The 24608-nt window shown below is 41.5% G+C and overlaps 1 long non-coding RNA gene across 7 annotated transcripts in view; it reads left to right on the forward strand.

Moving 5' to 3' along the window:
- The window catches only part of LOC141415574 (uncharacterized), a 45425-nt gene that overhangs the window by 14154 nt on the left and 6663 nt on the right, over positions 1-24608 (forward strand). For 3 of the 7 annotated variants that reach the window (XR_012440551.1, XR_012440554.1, XR_012440557.1), the window contains 2 exons: positions 1802-8269; positions 12175-20901. This is a non-coding gene — a long non-coding RNA (uncharacterized lncRNA). Of the gene's footprint in view, positions 1-1801; positions 8270-12174; positions 20902-22547; positions 22693-24608 lie in introns of those variants that run through there. The other 4 variants (XR_012440552.1, XR_012440553.1, XR_012440556.1 and 1 more) reach the window with 4 other exon arrangements.

The raw sequence follows: 24608 nt of genomic DNA on the forward strand, positions 1-24608 counted from the left end.
TCCCTGCTTCTCTTCCGGGAGTTTACCTTGCCGCCGGCACGAACGGGCACCCTATAGCAGAACCAGCCAACCAGCCTGCACCTCCTCATACCCCTCACTCCCTCAGCACATAAATACCCCTGTATGAACAATAAAATTTTGCAGCTTGATCAGAACTCCTGTCTTGCTGTCTCCTTCGTGTCTCTTGTCCCTTCATTCTTCCCCTTCTAGGTTCGCTACCCACGCTGATGTGTCCTGCAGGACGGGACATTTCTTCTTTTAGATTATTCTTGTAGGCTTCTCCCCAATGAATTTCTGATGTGCCTTTTGCAGTATGATTTTTGGTTATTTTTGGTGGGACTAGGGTTTGAACTCAGAGACTCATGTTTATTAAACAGGTGTTCTACCACTTGAGCCACTATGCCAGCCCTGATTGTATTGGGTTTTTTTCAAGGTACGGTCTTGAGAACTGTTTGCCTGGGCTGGCTTCAAACTGCGATCCTCCTGATCTCTACCTCATGAGTAGCTAGGCATAAGCCACCGGTGCCCAGCTCACTTTTTATATCTTAGTACTTACTGCCTGGTTTAACTGGCTTTGTCTTGTGGTATTTTCTCTACTCAAAAATATCTTGCATTATCCCATGAGCTCGGAGGGCTACTTTGATCGTAACAGAGGCCTTTTAAGTGTTTTTCTCTAGGTGACTCTGAAGAATCATGCATTTTAGGTTCTCTGTGCATATGCCCACCACTAGCACTTAACTGCACGTTATCTGCTGCTAACGTCCCTTAAAGGACTAGAGGCCCTGAAATCTTTTTGAAATGGGGAATCTTTGGCTATTTCATGCTGGTATGTGGCATAGGCCTAGGTCAGGAGTCTCTGTTGAGGGGGACAGCTGGGATCCTTTAGGGATGGTGAGCAGAAGTAGTTGTGTAGAAGGAAGAGCCATGCTCAGAGTTTGGTAGAGTTAGCCCTTGAGCCGTATCACTTGTGGTCTCTGCCCTCTGTGTTTTACCTATGTTCATGTGCTTATTTGTGGCCTGTGTCACATCCTGAAAGTTATCCCCATGTTGAATTTGGTGTTCATTCCCACATCTACTTGTATACTGTCATTATCTACATAAGTATCTCAGAATTTACATTCTGCATGTTTTTAAAATCACTGCTCCTCTGTACCTTACCTTGTGTGTTGAACATGTCTTAAAGATTCTCCATGTGATGTGGGTAACCTTGAGTTTGTTTACCACCTTCCATACAGTGTTTTTATAAAACAGCAAATGGTCTACAATTTCTGCATTCTTTCTTAATGTTATTTTTATGTTTTGGTGGTTCTGGGGTTTGAACTCAGGGCCTCACCCTTGCAAGCAGGCAGTCTAACACTTGAGGCACTCAGACAGGTCTGTTTTGTGTTGGGTGTTTTTGAGATAGGGTCATGCTAACTGAACTAATCCTCCCTATCTCTGCTTCCTGAGTAGCTAGGATTACAAGGCAGATCTTTTGCTACACGTTATAGAGTTGTCCGTTTTTTTATGATAAAGTTGCTGTGACCATTTTATAATACGGATCTTTGTGCTTTTACTCTGGGTTTCCTTGGGCAGCAATATTTTTACCTGCAGCTGGGGATCGATCCCTGGGCCTTGGGCGTGCTGGGCAGTCCTCTCCCCCTGGGTCACGGCCCTAGCAGCCTCAACACATTACTTTTAAATGACATGTGTTATTTGTGTCTTCTATCCGAAACAAAATGTCAGATTTTAATAATGAAATTACATTGTTACTAAGTATCGCAGGATGTTTTAATGACTAAATTTTTCATTTTTTTAACAGGACGCTGACAAAAATTTCATCAGGATCTTGGAGGAACAGGGCCGACTTCTTCTTGCCAGTACCTTCACTCACAGCTGCCCTTCCTGCTGGAGGAGAGAGGAGATGAGACTTTTGTAGCTGGAGCTTCAAGTTTGTGGATATACTTGTGTGTGCCATGCCTTCATATTTGTGGTGTCCATCGCTTGGCTGTCCTGTACAGTTAGTGTCAGAAATTGCTCTCTTATCACATTTTGAGTTTTATGAATGCGTAAAGCTGTCTCTTTCCTCAGGAGTTGTGTGACAAAAAGACATACAGAAATCTGTTTTGTTCCGTGGCCAAGTTTTTTTAGGATGAGCATCATCTCTGAAATTTTACAGTGGAATTTATTGAGAAGTTAGTATATCGAGTGTAAATACCCAGATGGAAATATAACATTCAGCACCCTGAAGTTCAGTCCCCCCATTTCCTCCTCTGTGCTGATGTTCACATTATTCCTGAGGAAACTGTCATCCACCAAGCTGTGTTTTTCTTTGTAGCCTTGTTCTTTATTGGCTTTTACCACTTTCTCGATACCATGAAGAGATATGGACAATTTTGTAGACTTAGATGTTTGTAGGCTGAGTAGTAATGGTGGTAATGTTATTAAGAGGATAAAAGCCAGTCTTTTTTTTTTTATTATTCATATGTGCATACAAGGCTTGGGTCATTTCTCCCCCCTGCCCCCACCCCCTCCCTTACCACTCACTCTACCCCCTCCCTCTCCCCCCACCCCCACAATACTCAGCAGAAACTATTTTGCCCTTATTGCTAATTTTGTTGTAGAGAGAGTATAAGCAATAATAGGAAGGAACAAGGGTTTTTGCTGGTTGAGATAAGGATAGCTATACAGGGCATTGACTCACATTGATTTCCTGTGCGTGGGTGTTACCTTCTAGGTTAATTCTTTTTTGATCTACCCTTTTCTCTAGTACCTGTTCCCCTTTTCCTATTGGCCTCAGTTGCTTTAAGGTATCTGCTTTAGTTTCTCTGCGTTAAGGGCAGCAAATGTTAGCTAATTTTTTTAGGTGTCTTACCTATCCTCACCCCTCCCTTGTGTGCTCTCGCTTTTATCATGTGCTCATAGTGTAATCCCATTGTTGTGTTTGCCCTTGGTCTAATGTCCACATATGAGGGAGAACATACGATTTTTGGTCTTTTGGGCCAGGGTAACCTCACTCAGAATGATGTTCTCCAGTTCCATCCATTTACCAGCGAATGATAACATTTCGTTCTTCTTCATGGCTGCATAAAATTCCATTGTGTATAGATACCACATTTTCTTAATCCATTGGTCAGTGGTGGGGCATCTTGGCTGTTTCCATAACTTGGCTATTGTGAATAGTGCCGCAGTAAACATGGGTGTGCAGGTGCCTCTGGAGTCACCTGCGTCACAGTCTTTTGGGTATATCCCTAAGAGTGGTATTGCTGGATCAAATGGTAGATCGATGTCTAGCTTTTTAAGTAGCCTCCAAATTTTTTTCCAGAGTGGTTGTACTAGTCTACATCCCCACCAACGGTGTAAGAGCTTTCCTTTTTCCCCGCATCCTCGCCAACACCTGTTGTTGGTGGTGTTGCTGATGATGGCTATTCTAACAGGGGTGAGGTGTGAAATCTTAGTGTGGTTTTAATTTGCATTTCCTTTATTGCTAGAGACGGTGAGCATTTTTTCATGTGTTTTCGGCCATTTGAATTTCTTCTTTTGAGAAAGTTCTGTTTAGTTCACTTGCCCATTTCTTTATTGGTTCATTAATTTTGGGAGAATTTAGTTTTTTAAGTTCTCTATATATTCTGGTTATCAGTCCTTTGTCTGATGTGTAGCTGGCAAATATTTTCTCCCACTCTGTGGGTGTTCTTTTCAGTTTAGAGACCATTTCTTTTGTTGAGCAGAAGCTTTTTTTTTTTGTTTTTTTTTTTTTTATGAAGTCGCATTTATCTTTGCTGTCTCTTAATTGCTGTGCTGCTGGGGTTCCATTGAGAAAGTTCTCACCTATACCTACTAATTTCAGAGTATTTCCTACTCTTTCCTGTATCAGCTTTAGAGTTTGTGGTCTGATATTAAGATCCTTGATCCATTTTGAATTAATATTGGTATAGGGTGATATACATGGATCTAGTTTCAGTTTTTTGCAGACTGCTAACCAGTTTCCCAGCAGTTTTTGTTGAAGAGGCTGTCTTTTCTCCATCGTATATTTTTAGCGCCTTTGTCAAAGATAAGTTGGTTATAGTTGTGTGGCTTCATATCTGGGTCCTCTATTCTGTTCCACTGGTCTTCATGTCTGTTTTTGTGCCAACACCATGCAGTTTTTATTGTTATTGCTTTGTAATATAGTTTGAAGTCAGGTATTGTGATACCTCCAGCATTGTTCTTTTGACTGAGTATTGCCTTGGCTATTCGTGGCCTCTTGTGTTTCCATATAGATTTAATGGTAGATTTTTTCAATCTCTTTTATGAATGTCATTGGAGTTTTGATGGGAATTGCATTAAACGTGTAGATTACTTTGGGGAGTATAGACATTTTTACTATGTTGATTCTACCAATCCATGAGCATGGGAGATCTCTCCACTTTCTGTATTTTTCTTCAATCTCTTTCTTCAGAAGTTTATAGTTTTCCTTGTAGAGGTTGTTCACATGTTTTGTTAGGTTTACACCTAGCTATTTGATTTTTTGAGGCTATTGTAAATGGAATTGTTTTCATATATTCTTGCTCAGTTTTTTCATTATTAGTGTATAGAAATGCTAATGATTTTTCTATGTTGATTTTATATCCTGCTACCTTGCTCTATGTATTGATGGTGTCTTGAAGCTTCTGAGTAGAGTTTTTTGGGTCTTTAAGGTATAGGATCATGTCATCTGCAAATAGGGATATTTTGACAGTTTCTTTACCTATTTGTATTCCTTTTATTCCTTCTTCTTGCCTAATTGCTCTGGCTAGGAATTCCAGTACTATGTTGAATAGGAGTGGAGATAGTGGGCATCCTTGTCTGGTTCCTGATTTTAGAGGGAATGGTTTCAGTTGTTCTCCGTTAAGTAATGCTGGCTGTAGATTTGTCATATATAGCTTTTATAATGTTGAAGTACTTTCCTACTAGTCCTAGTTTTCTTAGAGCTTTTATCATGAAATGGTGTTGGATCTTATCAAAGGCTTTTTCTGCATCTATTGAGATGATCAAGTGGTTTTTGTCTTTGCTTCTGTTGATGTGCTGTATTACATTTATTGATTTTCGTATGTTGAACTACCCTTGCATTCCTGGGATGACACCTACTTGGTCCTGGTGAATGATCTTTTTGATGTGTTGTTGAATTCGGTTTGCCATTATTTTGTTGAGGATTTTTGCATCATGTTCATTAAGGAGATTGGCCTGTAGTTCTCCTTTTTGGAGGTCTTTGCCTGGTTTTGGGATAAGTGTAATACTGGCTTCATAAAATGTGTTTGACGGTTTTCCTTCCCTTTCTATTTCGTTGAACAGTTTAAGGAGGGTTGGTGTCAGTTCTTCTTTAAAGGTCTGATAGAATTCAGCAGAGAATCCATCAGGTCCTGGACTTTTCTTTCTGGGGAGACGCTTCATTGCTGCTTCAATTTCATTTTGTGTTATATATCTATTCAGGTGATTAATATCCTCTTGGTTCAGTTTTGGATGATCGTAAGTATCTAGAAATCTGTCCATTTCTTTAAGATTTTCGAATTTACTTGAATATAGGTTCTCGAAGTAGTCTCTGATGATTTCCTGGACTTTGATGGTGTTTGTTGTCATCTCCCCTTTTGCATTCCTGATTCTACTAATTTGGGTTTTTTCTCCTCATTTTAGTCAGGTTTGCCAGGGGTCTGTCGATGTTGTTTATTTTTCAAAGAACCAACTTTTTGTTTCATTAATTCTTTGCATGGTTTTTTTGGTTTCTATTTCATTGATTTCAGCTCTTATTTTTATTATTTCTCTCCTTCTATTTGTTTTGGGATTTGCTTGTTCTTGTTTTTCTAGGAGTTTGAGATGTATCATTAGGTCTTTGATTTGGGCTATAAACTTTCCTCTCAGGACTGCCTTTTCTGTGTCCCATAGGTTCCAGTAGGTTGTGTTTTCATTTTCGTTGACTTCCAGGAACTTTTAAATTTCCTCTCTTTATTTCCTCAATGACCCATTGTTCATTAAGCAGGGAGTTATTCTGTTTCCAGCTGTTTGCATGTTTTTTGTCTTTACTTTTGTTGTTGAGTTCTAGTTTTATTGCATTGTGATGAGATAGAATGCATGGTATAATTTCTATTTTCTTATATTTGCTGAGGCTGCTTTGTGCCCTAGGATATGATCTATTTTGGAGAAGGTTCTTTGGGCTGCTGAGAAGAATCTATGTTGTGTAGAGGTTGGATGAAATGTTCTGTAGACATCAACTAGGTCCATGTGATCTATGGTATATTTTACATCTAGGATTTCTTTATTGATTTTTTTGTTTGGATGACCTATCTGTTGATGATAATGTGGTGTTAAAGTCTCCCACAACCACTGTGTTGGAGTTAACGTATGCTTTTAGGTCCTTCAGGGTATGTTTGATGACATTGGGTGCATTGACAGTGGGTGCATATAGGTTGATAATTGTTATTTCGTTTTGGTCTATTTCCCCTTTTATTAGTATGGAATGTCCTTCTTTTTCTCGTTTGATCAATGTAGGTTTGAAGGCTACTTTGTCAGAGATAAGTATTGCCACTCCTGCCTGTTTTGGGGGGCCAGCCTTTCATCCTGAGGCTATGCTTATTTCTGTCGGTGAGATGGGTCTCCTGTAAGCAGCAAATTGTTGGATCTTCCTTCCTTTTTAATCCAGTTCTTCAAATGGTGCCTTTTGATGGGTGAATTAAGTCTGTTAACATTAAGTGTTAGTACTGATAGGTATGTGGTGATTCCTGTCATTTAGTTATTTGAAGGTTTGATTGTGTGTACCTAAGTTGAGGTTACTCTCTACTTTCTTGCTTTTTCTTTTCCTGTAGTTTGGTGCTGCCTGTCTTTTCATGGTTATGTTGGGTTTCACCTTCTGTGTGCAGAAGCCCTTGAAGAATCTTTTGTAGTGGTGGCTTTGTGGTCACATATTGTTTTAGTTTCTGCTTATCATGGAAGACTTTTATAGCTCCATCTATTTTGAATGATAGTTTTGCTGGGTAGAGTATCCTGAGGTTGCAGTTATTTTCATTCAGTGCCCGGAATATCTCACCCCAAGCTCTTCTTGCTTTTAATGTTTCTGTTGAGAAGTGTGCTGTGATTTTGATGGGTTTACCTTTGCATGGTATTCTTTCTCGGTTCTTTGTATCTGTTGTTTTAATGATAATATGCCGTGGGGTAGATCTATTTTGGTCTGGTCTGTTTGGTGTTCTGGTGGCCTCTTGCATCTGCATGGGAATAGATTTCTCTAGATTTGGGAAGTTTTCTGTTACTATTTTGTTGAATATATTGCGCATTCCCTTTGCGTGCACCTCTTCTCCTTTTTCGATGCCCATGATTCTCAAGTTTGGTCTTTTGATGGAGTCAGTGAGTTCTTGCATTTTCTTTTCACAGGTCTTGGGTTGTTTAATTAATAGTTCTTCGGTTTTTTTCCTTTAATTACCATTTCATCTCGAGTTCTGACATTCTGTCTTCTGTTTGTTGTATTCTGCTCGATTGGCCTTCCATTTTGTTTTGCAGTTCTGTTTCATTCTTTTTTCTGAGGTTTTCCATATCCTGGGTCGTTTCCTCTTTAATGTTCTCTATTTTTGTCCTGAGTTCGTTTATCTCTTTATTAATCGTGTTCTTTGTTTCACTTTGGTGTTTATACAGTGCTTTTATGGTTTCTTTTATTTCTTCTTGTGCTTTTTCAAATTCTCTATTTTTGTTGTCTTGGAATTTCTTGAGTGTCTCCTGTACATTTTGGTTGACCATATCCAGTATCATCTCTATAAAATTCTCATTGACTACCTGTAGTATTTCTTTGTCGGAGACAAGGCTCCCTTTGTGAGCCATTCTGTCTTGACCTTGCCCTGGAACATTTTGCGGTTGTTTGTCCCAACTTCTCCATCTCCAGCACAAGATGGCGCCGTCCCTGCTTCTCTTCCGGGAGTTTACCTTGCTGCCGGCGCGAACGGGCACCCTATAGCAGAACCAGCCAACCAGCCTGCACCTCCTCATACCCCTCACTCCCTCAGCACATAAATACCCCTGTATGAACAATAAAATTTTGCAGCTTGATCAGAACTCCTGTCTTGCTGTCTCCTTTGTGTCTCTTGTCCCTTCATTCTTCCCCTTCTAGGTTCGCTACCCACGCTGATGTGTCCTGCAGGACGGGACATCTGGCGCCCAATGTGGCTGTAGCTATTCCTTTGATTGCGGGGAGAACACCGTCCTCTGGGAAGGCTTGGGCCCAAGCAGAGTTCGCGATCGCCTCGGCAAACGCAACCGAGAGACAGATCCAGGAGGAGAGTGAGGACGGCGAACGGTGAGTGACCCACCCTGGGACAAGCAGTGTCGTCACATGATTTGTTTCTTTCAGGCCTCAAGGAGGCCCTCAAGACACGAGGGGCGCGTGTTAAGAAAAAAGACTTGAGGTCATTATTTTGTTACATAGGAGATTTATGTCCTTGGTTTCCTCTCGAAGGAACCATTGATGGTAAAAGATGGCTCCGGGTCGGAGACTGTTTAAAAGACTATTATGAATCTCTTGGCCCCGAAAAGGTCCCTGTGACTGCCTTTTCTTATTGGAACTTGATTAATGACATTCTCAAAAGTGCACCCTTTGATAATGGTACTTTAAAACTTGTTAAAATTGGGCAAAATGCTATGCAGACGGCTTCCCGCCCTCCTACAGGGGTCTCTGACGGTGGAGGACCCACGGATGCTGTCAAACATCTTCAAATAATCGAGCTTTTAAAACCCCAAATCCCTGAACTCACATATCACCCCTTAATGTTGCCTAAATCTCAGATTCCAGATTTAGATCCCAATACATTAGATATTTTGGGAAGTACCTTCTCCTTGCTTAACACTTCCAACCCCACCCTTGCTAAGGATTGCTGGCTTTGCATGACCACAGGAGCAATAATGCCCATGGCAATACCTGTTAACTCCACCGTAAATAATCAGGATACCTGCCAATCTGGACTTCCCTTTAAAGTACAGCCTATGGATGCACCTACAGTATGCCTTCAAGGCAGGATGCAAAATAATTCTTATGATATTGACGTTGGGGTTAGTTCTTTTAGAAATTGCTCATCAGTTCTAAATTATTCCTCACCCACCCCAGCTCTTTGTCCCCCCAACGGTACAGTTTTTTTGTGTGGAGGAAACTCAGCCTTCCCCAGGCTTCCAGCAAATTGGACTGGTGGCTGTGTTGTTGCCTTATTACTCCCAGATATTACTGTTGTCTCAGGAGATGAACCTCTGCCCATTCCTAGCTTAGACACCTTAATTAAAAGACATAAACGGGCAATACAAGCCTTACCGCTCCTTGCCAGCCTTGGAATAACAGCAGCTATAGGCACAGGTACAGCTGGCTTAGGCATGGCTATACACTCTTACCGTCGCCTATCTCAACAACTTATAAATGATGTACAAACTCTATCTGGAACCATTAAGGATTTACAGGACCAAATAGACTCCCTGGCAGAAGTGGTCCTTCAGAACAGGCGAGGCTTAGATCTGCTAACAGCCAACCAGGGAGGTATCTGCTTGGCCTTAGGGGAAAGATGCTGCTTTTATGCCAATAAATCAGGCATAGTACGCACCAAAATTAAACAGCTTCAAGAAGATTTAGAAAAGAGACGAAGGGAGCTATTTGAAAACCCCCTCTGGACTGGGCTTAATGGAATTCTACCCTACCTTCTTCCACTATTAGGCCCCTTGCTAGGTCTACTTTTAATTGTGATCATAGGGCCCTGCATTATAAACAGGCTGATACAATTCATTAAAGAACAAATTAACACTTTAGCCTCTAAGCCTATACAGGTCCATTATCATCGCCTGGATATGGAAGACCGTGCTCCTGAGACCTTCCTTTCAATAGAAACTCGCTAAATGCTCCATCTGGGTTTCCAAATTTTCTCTCTGCCACCCCCTCTTCTTATATAACATTCTTGACCACTCATCGCCCATTGGGCCCTCCTCCACTGGGCCCCTCTGCTTGGGGGAGGCAGCACCCAGGGAGAGTGATCATAAAGGCTTTTCTAAATGAGGGTGCAGGTAAGACTGCAGGAGGGTGGATCCTAGGATCCCCAGACCCAAGACCTCTGTATGACATGCCCTGGTGCATGGCGGTTGGCATGCTCCTAAAAAATCCGCCTCCTCAAAAAACATGCCGAGGAGATTCTCTTGAGAACTTAGCAAGGACGCTTGCTTACAAAGCAAAAATGATCTCCACCCTGAGGAACTGGGCCTCTGTCATCCCCTCTCAATAAGCCGACATATTCTGGTCATGTTTGTATAAGAATAAGGGGGAAATGTCGGAGACAAGGCTCCCTTTGTGAGCCATTCTGTCTTGACCTTGCCCTGGAACATTTTGCGGTTGTTTGTCCCAACTTCTCCATCTCCAGCACAAGATGGCGCCGTCCCTGCTTCTCTTCCGGGAGTTTACCTTGCCGCCGGCACGAACGGGCACCCTATAGCAGAACCAGCCAACCAGCCTGCACCTCCTCATACCCCTCACTCCCTCAGCACATAAATACCCCTGTATGAACAATAAAATTTTGCAGCTTGATCAGAACTCCTGTCTTGCTGTCTCCTTCGTGTCTCTTGTCCCTTCATTCTTCCCCTTCTAGGTTCGCTACCCACGCTGATGTGTCCTGCAGGACGGGACATTTCTTCTTTTAGATTATTCTTGTAGGCTTCTCCCCAATGAATTTCTGATGTGCCTTTTGCAGTATGATTTTTGGTTATTTTTGGTGGGACTAGGGTTTGAACTCAGAGACTCATGTTTATTAAACAGGTGTTCTACCACTTGAGCCACTATGCCAGCCCTGATTGTATTGGGTTTTTTTCAAGGTACGGTCTTGAGAACTGTTTGCCTGGGCTGGCTTCAAACTGCGATCCTCCTGATCTCTACCTCATGAGTAGCTAGGCATAAGCCACCGGTGCCCAGCTCACTTTTTATATCTTAGTACTTACTGCCTGGTTTAACTGGCTTTGTCTTGTGGTATTTTCTCTACTCAAAAATATCTTGCATTATCCCATGAGCTCGGAGGGCTACTTTGATCGTAACAGAGGCCTTTTAAGTGTTTTTCTCTAGGTGACTCTGAAGAATCATGCATTTTAGGTTCTCTGTGCATATGCCCACCACTAGCACTTAACTGCACGTTATCTGCTGCTAACGTCCCTTAAAGGACTAGAGGCCCTGAAATCTTTTTGAAATGGGGAATCTTTGGCTATTTCATGCTGGTATGTGGCATAGGCCTAGGTCAGGAGTCTCTGTTGAGGGGGACAGCTGGGATCCTTTAGGGATGGTGAGCAGAAGTAGTTGTGTAGAAGGAAGAGCCATGCTCAGAGTTTGGTAGAGTTAGCCCTTGAGCCGTATCACTTGTGGTCTCTGCCCTCTGTGTTTTACCTATGTTCATGTGCTTATTTGTGGCCTGTGTCACATCCTGAAAGTTATCCCCATGTTGAATTTGGTGTTCATTCCCACATCTACTTGTATACTGTCATTATCTACATAAGTATCTCAGAATTTACATTCTGCATGTTTTTAAAATCACTGCTCCTCTGTACCTTACCTTGTGTGTTGAACATGTCTTAAAGATTCTCCATGTGATGTGGGTAACCTTGAGTTTGTTTACCACCTTCCATACAGTGTTTTTATAAAACAGCAAATGGTCTACAATTTCTGCATTCTTTCTTAATGTTATTTTTATGTTTTGGTGGTTCTGGGGTTTGAACTCAGGGCCTCACCCTTGCAAGCAGGCAGTCTAACACTTGAGGCACTCAGACAGGTCTGTTTTGTGTTGGGTGTTTTTGAGATAGGGTCATGCTAACTGAACTAATCCTCCCTATCTCTGCTTCCTGAGTAGCTAGGATTACAAGGCAGATCTTTTGCTACACGTTATAGAGTTGTCCGTTTTTTTATGATAAAGTTGCTGTGACCATTTTATAATACGGATCTTTGTGCTTTTACTCTGGGTTTCCTTGGGCAGCAATATTTTTACCTGCAGCTGGGGATCGATCCCTGGGCCTTGGGCGTGCTGGGCAGTCCTCTCCCCCTGGGTCACGGCCCTAGCAGCCTCAACACATTACTTTTAAATGACATGTGTTATTTGTGTCTTCTATCCGAAACAAAATGTCAGATTTTAATAATGAAATTACATTGTTACTAAGTATCGCAGGATGTTTTAATGACTAAATTTTTCATTTTTTTAACAGGACGCTGACAAAAATTTCATCAGGATCTTGGAGGAACAGGGCCGACTTCTTCTTGCCAGTACCTTCACTCACAGCTGCCCTTCCTGCTGGAGGAGAGAGGAGATGAGACTTTTGTAGCTGGAGCTTCAAGTTTGTGGATATACTTGTGTGTGCCATGCCTTCATATTTGTGGTGTCCATCGCTTGGCTGTCCTGTACAGTTAGTGTCAGAAATTGCTCTCTTATCACATTTTGAGTTTTATGAATGCGTAAAGCTGTCTCTTTCCTCAGGAGTTGTGTGACAAAAAGACATACAGAAATCTGTTTTGTTCCGTGGCCAAGTTTTTTTAGGATGAGCATCATCTCTGAAATTTTACAGTGGAATTTATTGAGAAGTTAGTATATCGAGTGTAAATACCCAGATGGAAATATAACATTCAGCACCCTGAAGTTCAGTCCCCCCATTTCCTCCTCTGTGCTGATGTTCACATTATTCCTGAGGAAACTGTCATCCACCAAGCTGTGTTTTTCTTTGTAGCCTTGTTCTTTATTGGCTTTTACCACTTTCTCGATACCATGAAGAGATATGGACAATTTTGTAGACTTAGATGTTTGTAGGCTGAGTAGTAATGGTGGTAATGTTATTAAGAGGATAAAAGCCAGTCTTTTTTTTTTTATTATTCATATGTGCATACAAGGCTTGGGTCATTTCTCCCCCCTGCCCCCACCCCCTCCCTTACCACTCACTCTACCCCCTCCCTCTCCCCCCACCCCCACAATACTCAGCAGAAACTATTTTGCCCTTATTGCTAATTTTGTTGTAGAGAGAGTATAAGCAATAATAGGAAGGAACAAGGGTTTTTGCTGGTTGAGATAAGGATAGCTATACAGGGCATTGACTCACATTGATTTCCTGTGCGTGGGTGTTACCTTCTAGGTTAATTCTTTTTTGATCTACCCTTTTCTCTAGTACCTGTTCCCCTTTTCCTATTGGCCTCAGTTGCTTTAAGGTATCTGCTTTAGTTTCTCTGCGTTAAGGGCAGCAAATGTTAGCTAATTTTTTTAGGTGTCTTACCTATCCTCACCCCTCCCTTGTGTGCTCTCGCTTTTATCATGTGCTCATAGTGTAATCCCATTGTTGTGTTTGCCCTTGGTCTAATGTCCACATATGAGGGAGAACATACGATTTTTGGTCTTTTGGGCCAGGGTAACCTCACTCAGAATGATGTTCTCCAGTTCCATCCATTTACCAGCGAATGATAACATTTCGTTCTTCTTCATGGCTGCATAAAATTCCATTGTGTATAGATACCACATTTTCTTAATCCATTGGTCAGTGGTGGGGCATCTTGGCTGTTTCCATAACTTGGCTATTGTGAATAGTGCCGCAGTAAACATGGGTGTGCAGGTGCCTCTGGAGTCACCTGCGTCACAGTCTTTTGGGTATATCCCTAAGAGTGGTATTGCTGGATCAAATGGTAGATCGATGTCTAGCTTTTTAAGTAGCCTCCAAATTTTTTTCCAGAGTGGTTGTACTAGTCTACATCCCCACCAACGGTGTAAGAGGGTTCCTTTTTCCCCGCATCCTCGCCAACACCTGTTGTTGGTGGTGTTGCTGATGATGGCTATTCTAACAGGGGTGAGGTGTGAAATCTTAGTGTGGTTTTAATTTGCATTTCCTTTATTGCTAGAGACGGTGAGCATTTTTTCATGTGTTTTCGGCCATTTGAATTTCTTCTTTTGAGAAAGTTCTGTTTAGTTCACTTGCCCATTTCTTTATTGGTTCATTAATTTTGGGAGAATTTAGTTTTTTAAGTTCTCTATATATTCTGGTTATCAGTCCTTTGTCTGATGTGTAGCTGGCAAATATTTTCTCCCACTCTGTGGGTGTTCTTTTCAGTTTAGAGACCATTTCTTTTGTTGAGCAGAAGCTTTTTTTTTTTGTTTTTTTTTTTTTTATGAAGTCGCATTTATCTTTGCTGTCTCTTAATTGCTGTGCTGCTGGGGTTCCATTGAGAAAGTTCTCACCTATACCTACTAATTTCAGAGTATTTCCTACTCTTTCCTGTATCAGCTTTAGAGTTTGTGGTCTGATATTAAGATCCTTGATCCATTTTGAATTAATATTGGTATAGGGTGATATACATGGATCTAGTTTCAGTTTTTTGCAGACTGCTAACCAGTTTCCCAGCAGTTTTTGTTGAAGAGGCTGTCTTTTCTCCATCGTATATTTTTAGCGCCTTTGTCAAAGATAAGTTGGTTATAGTTGTGTGGCTTCATATCTGGGTCCTCTATTCTGTTCCACTGGTCTTCATGTCTGTTTTTGTGCCAACACCATGCAGTTTTTATTGTTATTGCTTTGTAATATAGTTTGAAGTCAGGTATTGTGATACCTCCAGCATTGTTCTTTTGACTGAGTATTGCCTTGGCTATTCGTGGCCTCTTGTGTTTCCATATAGATTTAATGGTAGATTTTTTCAATCTCTTTTATGAATGTCATTGGAGTTTTGATGGGAATTGCATTAAACGTGTAGATTACTTTGGGGAGTATAGACATTTTTACTATGTTGATTCTACCAATCCATGAGCATGGGAGATCTCTCCACTTTCTGTATTTTTCTTCAATCTCTTTCTTCAGAAGTTTATAGTTTTCCTTGTAGAGGTTGTTCACATGTTTTGTTAGGTTTACACCTAGCTATTTGATTTTTTGAGGCTATTGTAAATGGAATTGTTTTCATATATTCTTGCTCAGTTTTTTCATTATTAGTGTATAGAAATGCTAATGATTTTTCTATGTTGATTTTATATCCTGCTACCTTGCTCTATGTATTGATGGTGTCTTGAAGCTTCTGAGTAGAGTTTTTTGGGTCTTTAAGGTATAGGATCATGTCATCTGCAAATAGGGATATTTTGACAGTTTCTTTACCTATTTGTATTCCTTTTATTCCTTCTTCTTGCCTAATTGCTCTGGCTAGGAATTCCAGTACTATGTTGAATAGGAGTGGAGATAGTGGGCATCCTTGTCTGGTTCCTGATTTTAGAGGGAATGGTTTCAGTTGTTCTCCGTTAAGTAATGCTGGCTGTAGATTTGTCATATATAGCTTTTATAATGTTGAAGTACTTTCCTACTAGTCCTAGTTTTCTTAGAGCTTTTATCATGAAATGGTGTTGGATCTTATCAAAGGCTTTTTCTGCATCTATTGAGATGATCAAGTGGTTTTTGTCTTTGCTTCTGTTGATGTGCTGTATTACATTTATTGATTTTCGTATGTTGAACTACCCTTGCATTCCTGGGATGACACCTACTTGGTCCTGGTGAATGATCTTTTTGATGTGTTGTTGAATTCGGTTTGCCATTATTTTGTTGAGGATTTTTGCATCATGTTCATTAAGGAGATTGGCCTGTAGTTCTCCTTTTTGGAGGTCTTTGCCTGGTTTTGGGATAAGTGTAATACTGGCTTCATAAAATGTGTTTGACGGTTTTCCTTCCCTTTCTATTTCGTTGAACAGTTTAAGGAGGGTTGGTGTCAGTTCTTCTTTAAAGGTCTGATAGAATTCAGCAGAGAATCCATCAGGTCCTGGACTTTTCTTTCTGGGGAGACGCTTCATTGCTGCTTCAATTTCATTTTGTGTTATATATCTATTCAGGTGATTAATATCCTCTTGGTTCAGTTTTGGATGATCGTAAGTATCTAGAAATCTGTCCATTTCTTTAAGATTTTCGAATTTACTTGAATATAGGTTCTCGAAGTAGTCTCTGATGATTTCCTGGACTTTGATGGTGTTTGTTGTCATCTCCCCTTTTGCATTCCTGATTCTACTAATTTGGGTTTTTTCTCCTCATTTTAGTCAGGTTTGCCAGGGGTCTGTCGATGTTGTTTATTTTTCAAAGAACCAACTTTTTGTTTCATTAATTCTTTGCATGGTTTTTTTGGTTTCTATTTCATTGATTTCAGCTCTTATTTTTATTATTTCTCTCCTTCTATTTGTTTTGGGATTTGCTTGTTCTTGTTTTTCTAGGAGTTTGAGATGTATCATTAGGTCTTTGATTTGGGCTATAAACTTTCCTCTCAGGACTGCCTTTTCTGTGTCCCATAGGTTCCAGTAGGTTGTGTTTTCATTTTCGTTGACTTCCAGGAACTTTTAAATTTCCTCTCTTTATTTCCTCAATGACCCATTGTTCATTAAGCAGGGAGTTATTCTGTTTCCAGCTGTTTGCATGTTTTTTGTCTTTACTTTTGTTGTTGAGTTCTAGTTTTATTGCATTGTGATGAGATAGAATGCATGGTATAATTTCTATTTTCTTATATTTGCTGAGGCTGCTTTGTGCCCTAGGATATGATCTATTTTGGAGAAGGTTCTTTGGGCTGCTGAGAAGAATCTATGTTGTGTAGAGGTTGGATGAAATGTTCTGTAGACATCAACTAGGTCCATGTGATCTATGGTATATTTTACATCTAGGATTTCTTTATTGATTTTTTTGTTTGGATGACCTATCTGTTGATGATAATGTGGTGTTAAAGTCTCCCACAACCACTGTGTTGGAGTTAACGTATGCTTTTAGGTCCTTCAGGGTATGTTTGATGACATTGGGTGCATTGACAGTGGGTGCATATAGGTTGATAATTGTTATTTCGTTTTGGTCTATTTCCCCTTTTATTAGTATGGAATGTCCTTCTTTTTCTCGTTTGATCAATGTAGGTTTGAAGGCTACTTTGTCAGAGATAAGTATTGCCACTCCTGCCTGTTTTGGGGGGCCAGCCTTTCATCCTGAGGCTATGCTTATTTCTGTCGGTGAGATGGGTCTCCTGTAAGCAGCAAATTGTTGGATCTTCCTTCCTTTTTAATCCAGTTCTTCAAATGGTGCCTTTTGATGGGTGAATTAAGTCTGTTAACATTAAGTGTTAGTACTGATAGGTATGTGGTGATTCCTGTCATTTAGTTATTTGAAGGTTTGATTGTGTGTACCTAAGTTGAGGTTACTCTCTACTTTCTTGCTTTTTCTTTTCCTGTAGTTTGGTGCTGCCTGTCTTTTCATGGTTATGTTGGGTTTCACCTTCTGTGTGCAGAAGCCCTTGAAGAATCTTTTGTAGTGGTGGCTTTGTGGTCACATATTGTTTTAGTTTCTGCTTATCATGGAAGACTTTTATAGCTCCATCTATTTTGAATGATAGTTTTGCTGGGTAGAGTATCCTGAGGTTGCAGTTATTTTCATTCAGTGCCCGGAATATCTCACCCCAAGCTCTTCTTGCTTTTAATGTTTCTGTTGAGAAGTGTGCTGTGATTTTGATGGGTTTACCTTTGCATGGTATTCTTTCTCGGTTCTTTGTATCTGTTGTTTTAATGATAATATGCCGTGGGGTAGATCTATTTTGGTCTGGTCTGTTTGGTGTTCTGGTGGCCTCTTGCATCTGCATGGGAATAGATTTCTCTAGATTTGGGAAGTTTTCTGTTACTATTTTGTTGAATATATTGCGCATTCCCTTTGCGTGCACCTCTTCTCCTTTTTCGATGCCCATGATTCTCAAGTTTGGTCTTTTGATGGAGTCAGTGAGTTCTTGCATTTTCTTTTCACAGGTCTTGGGTTGTTTAATTAATAGTTCTTCGGTTTTTTTCCTTTAATTACCATTTCATCTCGAGTTCTGACATTCTGTCTTCTGTTTGTTGTATTCTGCTCGATTGGCCTTCCATTTTGTTTTGCAGTTCTGTTTCATTCTTTTTTCTGAGGTTTTCCATATCCTGGGTCGTTTCCTCTTTAATGTTCTCTATTTTTGTCCTGAGTTCGTTTATCTCTTTATTAATCGTGTTCTTTGTTTCACTTTGGTGTTTATACAGTGCTTTTATGGTTTCTTTTATTTCTTCTTGTGCTTTTTCAAATTCTCTATTTTTGTTGTCTTGGAATTTCTTGAGTGTCTCCTGTACATTTTGGTTGACCATATCCAGTATCATCTCTATAAAATTCTCATTGACTACCTGTAGTATTTCTTTGTCGGAGACAAGGCTCCCTTTGTGAGCCATTCTGTCTTGACCTTGCCCTGGAACATTTTGCGGTTGTTTGTCCCAACTTCTCCATCTCCAGCACAAGATGGCGCCGTCCCTGCTTCTCTTCCGGGAGTTTACCTTGCCGCCGGCGCGAACGGGCACCCTATAGCAGAACCAGCCAACCAGCCTGCACCTCCTCATACCCCTCACTCCCTCAGCACATAAATACCCCTGTATGAACAATAAAATTTTGCAGCTTGATCAGAACTCCTGTCTTGCTGTCTCCTTTGTGTCTCTTGTCCCTTCATTCTTCCCCTTCTAGGTTCGCTACCCACGCTGATGTGTCCTGCAGGACGGGACATCTGGCGCCCAATGTGGCTGTAGCTATTCCTTTGATTGCGGGGAGAACACCGTCCTCTGGGAAGGCTTGGGCCCAAGCAGAGTTCGCGATCGCCTCGGCAAACGCAACCGAGAGACAGATCCAGGAGGAGAGTGAGGACGGCGAACGGTGAGTGACCCACCCTGGGACAAGCAGTGTCGTCACATGATTTGTTTCTTTCAGGCCTCAAGGAGGCCCTCAAGACACGAGGGGCGCGTGTTAAGAAAAAAGACTTGAGGTCATTATTTTGTTACATAGGAGATTTATGTCCTTGGTTTCCTCTCGAAGGAACCATTGATGGTAAAAGATGGCTCCGGGTCGGAGACTGTTTAAAAGACTATTATGAATCTCTTGGCCCCGAAAAGGTCCCTGTGACTGCCTTTTCTTATTGGAACTTGATTAATGACATTCTCAAAAGTGCACCCTTTGATAATGGTACTTTAAAACTTGTTAAAATTGGGCAAAATGCTATGCAGACGGCTTCCCGCCCTCCTACAGGGGTCTCTGACGGTGGAGGACCCACGGATGCTGTCAAACATCTTCAAATAATCGAGCTTTTAAAACCCCAAATCCCTGAACTCACATATCACCCCTTAATGTTGCCTAAATCTCAGATTCCAGATTTAGATCCCAATACATTAGATATTTTGGGAAGTACCTTCTCCTTGCTTAACACTTCCAACCCCACCCTTGCTAAGGATTGCTGGCTTTGCATGACCACAGGAGCAATAATGCCCATGGCAATACCTGTTAACTCCACCGTAAATAATCAGGATACCTGCCAATCTGGACTTCCCTTTAAAGTACAGCCTATGGATGCACCTACAGTATGCCTTCAAGGCAGGATGCAAAATAATTCTTATGATATTGACGTTGGGGTTAGTTCTTTTAGAAATTGCTCATCAGTTCTAAATTATTCCTCACCCACCCCAGCTCTTTGTCCCCCCAACGGTACAGTTTTTTTGTGTGGAGGAAACTCAGCCTTCCCCAGGCTTCCAGCAAATTGGACTGGTGGCTGTGTTGTTGCCTTATTACTCCCAGATATTACTGTTGTCTCAGGAGATGAACCTCTGCCCATTCCTAGCTTAGACACCTTAATTAAAAGACATAAACGGGCAATACAAGCCTTACCGCTCCTTGCCAGCCTTGGAATAACAGCAGCTATAGGCACAGGTACAGCTGGCTTAGGCATGGCTATACACTCTTACCGTCGCCTATCTCAACAACTTATAAATGATGTACAAACTCTATCTGGAACCATTAAGGATTTACAGGACCAAATAGACTCCCTGGCAGAAGTGGTCCTTCAGAACAGGCGAGGCTTAGATCTGCTAACAGCCAACCAGGGAGGTATCTGCTTGGCCTTAGGGGAAAGATGCTGCTTTTATGCCAATAAATCAGGCATAGTACGCACCAAAATTAAACAGCTTCAAGAAGATTTAGAAAAGAGACGAAGGGAGCTATTTGAAAACCCCCTCTGGACTGGGCTTAATGGAATTCTACCCTACCTTCTTCCACTATTAGGCCCCTTGCTAGGTCTACTTTTAATTGTGATCATAGGGCCCTGCATTATAAACAGGCTGATACAATTCATTAAAGAACAAATTAACACTTTAGCCTCTAAGCCTATACAGGTCCATTATCATCGCCTGGATATGGAAGACCGTGCTCCTGAGACCTTCCTTTCAATAGAAACTCGCTAAATGCTCCATCTGGGTTTCCAAATTTTCTCTCTGCCACCCCCTCTTCTTATATAACATTCTTGACCACTCATCGCCCATTGGGCCCTCCTCCACTGGGCCCCTCTGCTTGGGGGAGGCAGCACCCAGGGAGAGTGATCATAAAGGCTTTTCTAAATGAGGGTGCAGGTAAGACTGCAGGAGGGTGGATCCTAGGATCCCCAGACCCAAGACCTCTGTATGACATGCCCTGGTGCATGGCGGTTGGCATGCTCCTAAAAAATCCGCCTCCTCAAAAAACATGCCGAGGAGATTCTCTTGAGAACTTAGCAAGGACGCTTGCTTACAAAGCAAAAATGATCTCCACCCTGAGGAACTGGGCCTCTGTCATCCCCTCTCAATAAGCCGACATATTCTGGTCATGTTTGTATAAGAATAAGGGGGAAATGTCGGAGACAAGGCTCCCTTTGTGAGCCATTCTGTCTTGACCTTGCCCTGGAACATTTTGCGGTTGTTTGTCCCAACTTCTCCATCTCCAGCACAAGATGGCGCCGTCCCTGCTTCTCTTCCGGGAGTTTACCTTGCCGCCGGCACGAACGGGCACCCTATAGCAGAACCAGCCAACCAGCCTGCACCTCCTCATACCCCTCACTCCCTCAGCACATAAATACCCCTGTATGAACAATAAAATTTTGCAGCTTGATCAGAACTCCTGTCTTGCTGTCTCCTTCGTGTCTCTTGTCCCTTCATTCTTCCCCTTCTAGGTTCGCTACCCACGCTGATGTGTCCTGCAGGACGGGACATTTCTTCTTTTAGATTATTCTTGTAGGCTTCTCCCCAATGAATTTCTGATGTGCCTTTTGCAGTATGATTTTTGGTTATTTTTGGTGGGACTAGGGTTTGAACTCAGAGACTCATGTTTATTAAACAGGTGTTCTACCACTTGAGCCACTATGCCAGCCCTGATTGTATTGGGTTTTTTTCAAGGTACGGTCTTGAGAACTGTTTGCCTGGGCTGGCTTCAAACTGCGATCCTCCTGATCTCTACCTCATGAGTAGCTAGGCATAAGCCACCGGTGCCCAGCTCACTTTTTATATCTTAGTACTTACTGCCTGGTTTAACTGGCTTTGTCTTGTGGTATTTTCTCTACTCAAAAATATCTTGCATTATCCCATGAGCTCGGAGGGCTACTTTGATCGTAACAGAGGCCTTTTAAGTGTTTTTCTCTAGGTGACTCTGAAGAATCATGCATTTTAGGTTCTCTGTGCATATGCCCACCACTAGCACTTAACTGCACGTTATCTGCTGCTAACGTCCCTTAAAGGACTAGAGGCCCTGAAATCTTTTTGAAATGGGGAATCTTTGGCTATTTCATGCTGGTATGTGGCATAGGCCTAGGTCAGGAGTCTCTGTTGAGGGGGACAGCTGGGATCCTTTAGGGATGGTGAGCAGAAGTAGTTGTGTAGAAGGAAGAGCCATGCTCAGAGTTTGGTAGAGTTAGCCCTTGAGCCGTATCACTTGTGGTCTCTGCCCTCTGTGTTTTACCTATGTTCATGTGCTTATTTGTGGCCTGTGTCACATCCTGAAAGTTATCCCCATGTTGAATTTGGTGTTCATTCCCACATCTACTTGTATACTGTCATTATCTACATAAGTATCTCAGAATTTACATTCTGCATGTTTTTAAAATCACTGCTCCTCTGTACCTTACCTTGTGTGTTGAACATGTCTTAAAGATTCTCCATGTGATGTGGGTAACCTTGAGTTTGTTTACCACCTTCCATACAGTGTTTTTATAAAACAGCAAATGGTCTACAATTTCTGCATTCTTTCTTAATGTTATTTTTATGTTTTGGTGGTTCTGGGGTTTGAACTCAGGGCCTCACCCTTGCAAGCAGGCAGTCTAACACTTGAGGCACTCAGACAGGTCTGTTTTGTGTTGGGTGTTTTTGAGATAGGGTCATGCTAACTGAACTAATCCTCCCTATCTCTGCTTCCTGAGTAGCTAGGATTACAAGGCAGATCTTTTGATACACGTTATAGAGTTGTCCGTTTTTTTATGATAAAGTTGCTGTGACCATTTTATAATACGGATCTTTGTGCTTTTACTCTGGGTTTCCTTGGGCAGCAATATTTTTACCTGCAGCTGGGGATCGATCCCTGGGCCTTGGGCGTGCTGGGCAGTCCTCTCCCCCTGGGTCACGGCCCTAGCAGCCTCAACACATTACTTTTAAATGACATGTGTTATTTGTGTCTTCTATCCGAAACAAAATGTCAGATTTTAATAATGAAATTACATTGTTACTAAGTATCGCAGGATGTTTTAATGACTAAATTTTTCATTTTTTTAACAGGACGCTGACAAAAATTTCATCAGGATCTTGGAGGAACAGGGCCGACTTCTTCTTGCCAGTACCTTCACTCACAGCTGCCCTTCCTGCTGGAGGAGAGAGGAGATGAGACTTTTGTAGCTGGAGCTTCAAGTTTGTGGATATACTTGTGTGTGCCATGCCTTCATATTTGTGGTGTCCATCGCTTGGCTGTCCTGTACAGTTAGTGTCAGAAATTGCTCTCTTATCACATTTTGAGTTTTATGAATGCGTAAAGCTGTCTCTTTCCTCAGGAGTTGTGTGACAAAAAGACATACAGAAATCTGTTTTGTTCCGTGGCCAAGTTTTTTTAGGATGAGCATCATCTCTGAAATTTTACAGTGGAATTTATTGAGAAGTTAGTATATCGAGTGTAAATACCCAGATGGAAATATAACATTCAGCACCCTGAAGTTCAGTTCCCCCATTTCCTCCTCTGTGCTGATGTTCACATTATTCCTGAGGAAACTGTCATCCACCAAGCTGTGTTTTTCTTTGTAGCCTTGTTCTTTATTGGCTTTTACCACTTTCTCGATACCATGAAGAGATATGGACAATTTTGTAGACTTAGATGTTTGTAGGCTGAGTAGTAATGGTGGTAATGTTATTAAGAGGATAAAAGCCAGTCTTTTTTTTTTTATTATTCATATGTGCATACAAGGCTTGGGTCATTTCTCCCCCCTGCCCCCACCCCCTCCCTTACCACTCACTCTACCCCCTCCCTCTCCCCCCACCCCCACAATACTCAGCAGAAACTATTTTGCCCTTATTGCTAATTTTGTTGTAGAGAGAGTATAAGCAATAATAGGAAGGAACAAGGGTTTTTGCTGGTTGAGATAAGGATAGCTATACAGGGCATTGACTCACATTGATTTCCTGTGCGTGGGTGTTACCTTCTAGGTTAATTCTTTTTTGATCTACCCTTTTCTCTAGTACCTGTTCCCCTTTTCCTATTGGCCTCAGTTGCTTTAAGGTATCTGCTTTAGTTTCTCTGCGTTAAGGGCAGCAAATGTTAGCTAATTTTTTTAGGTGTCTTACCTATCCTCACCCCTCCCTTGTGTGCTCTCGCTTTTATCATGTGCTCATAGTGTAATCCCATTGTTGTGTTTGCCCTTGGTCTAATGTCCACATATGAGGGAGAACATACGATTTTTGGTCTTTTGGGCCAGGGTAACCTCACTCAGAATGATGTTCTCCAGTTCCATCCATTTACCAGCGAATGATAACATTTCGTTCTTCTTCATGGCTGCATAAAATTCCATTGTGTATAGATACCACATTTTCTTAATCCATTGGTCAGTGGTGGGGCATCTTGGCTGTTTCCATAACTTGGCTATTGTGAATAGTGCCGCAGTAAACATGGGTGTGCAGGTGCCTCTGGAGTCACCTGCGTCACAGTCTTTTGGGTATATCCCTAAGAGTGGTATTGCTGGATCAAATGGTAGATCGATGTCTAGCTTTTTAAGTAGCCTCCAAATTTTTTTCCAGAGTGGTTGTACTAGTCTACATCCCCACCAATGGTGTAAGAGGGTTCCTTTTTCCCCGCATCCTCGCCAACACCTGTTGTTGGTGGTGTTGCTGATGATGGCTATTCTAACAGGGGTGAGGTGTGAAATCTTAGTGTGGTTTTAATTTGCATTTCCTTTATTGCTAGAGACGGTGAGCATTTTTTCATGTGTTTTCGGCCATTTGAATTTCTTCTTTTGAGAAAGTTCTGTTTAGTTCACTTGCCCATTTCTTTATTGGTTCATTAATTTTGGGAGAATTTAGTTTTTTAAGTTCTCTATATATTCTGGTTATCAGTCCTTTGTCTGATGTGTAGCTGGCAAATATTTTCTCCCACTCTGTGGGTGTTCTTTTCAGTTTAGAGACCATTTCTTTTGTTGAGCAGAAGCTTTTTTTTTTTGTTTTTTTTTTTTTTATGAAGTCGCATTTATCTTTGCTGTCTCTTAATTGCTGTGCTGCTGGGGTTCCATTGAGAAAGTTCTCACCTATACCTACTAATTTCAGAGTATTTCCTACTCTTTCCTGTATCAGCTTTAGAGT

Source organism: Castor canadensis, chromosome 13 (assembly GCF_047511655.1).
Source record: "Castor canadensis chromosome 13, mCasCan1.hap1v2, whole genome shotgun sequence".
Classification (NCBI taxonomy): domain Eukaryota; kingdom Metazoa; phylum Chordata; class Mammalia; order Rodentia; family Castoridae; genus Castor; species Castor canadensis.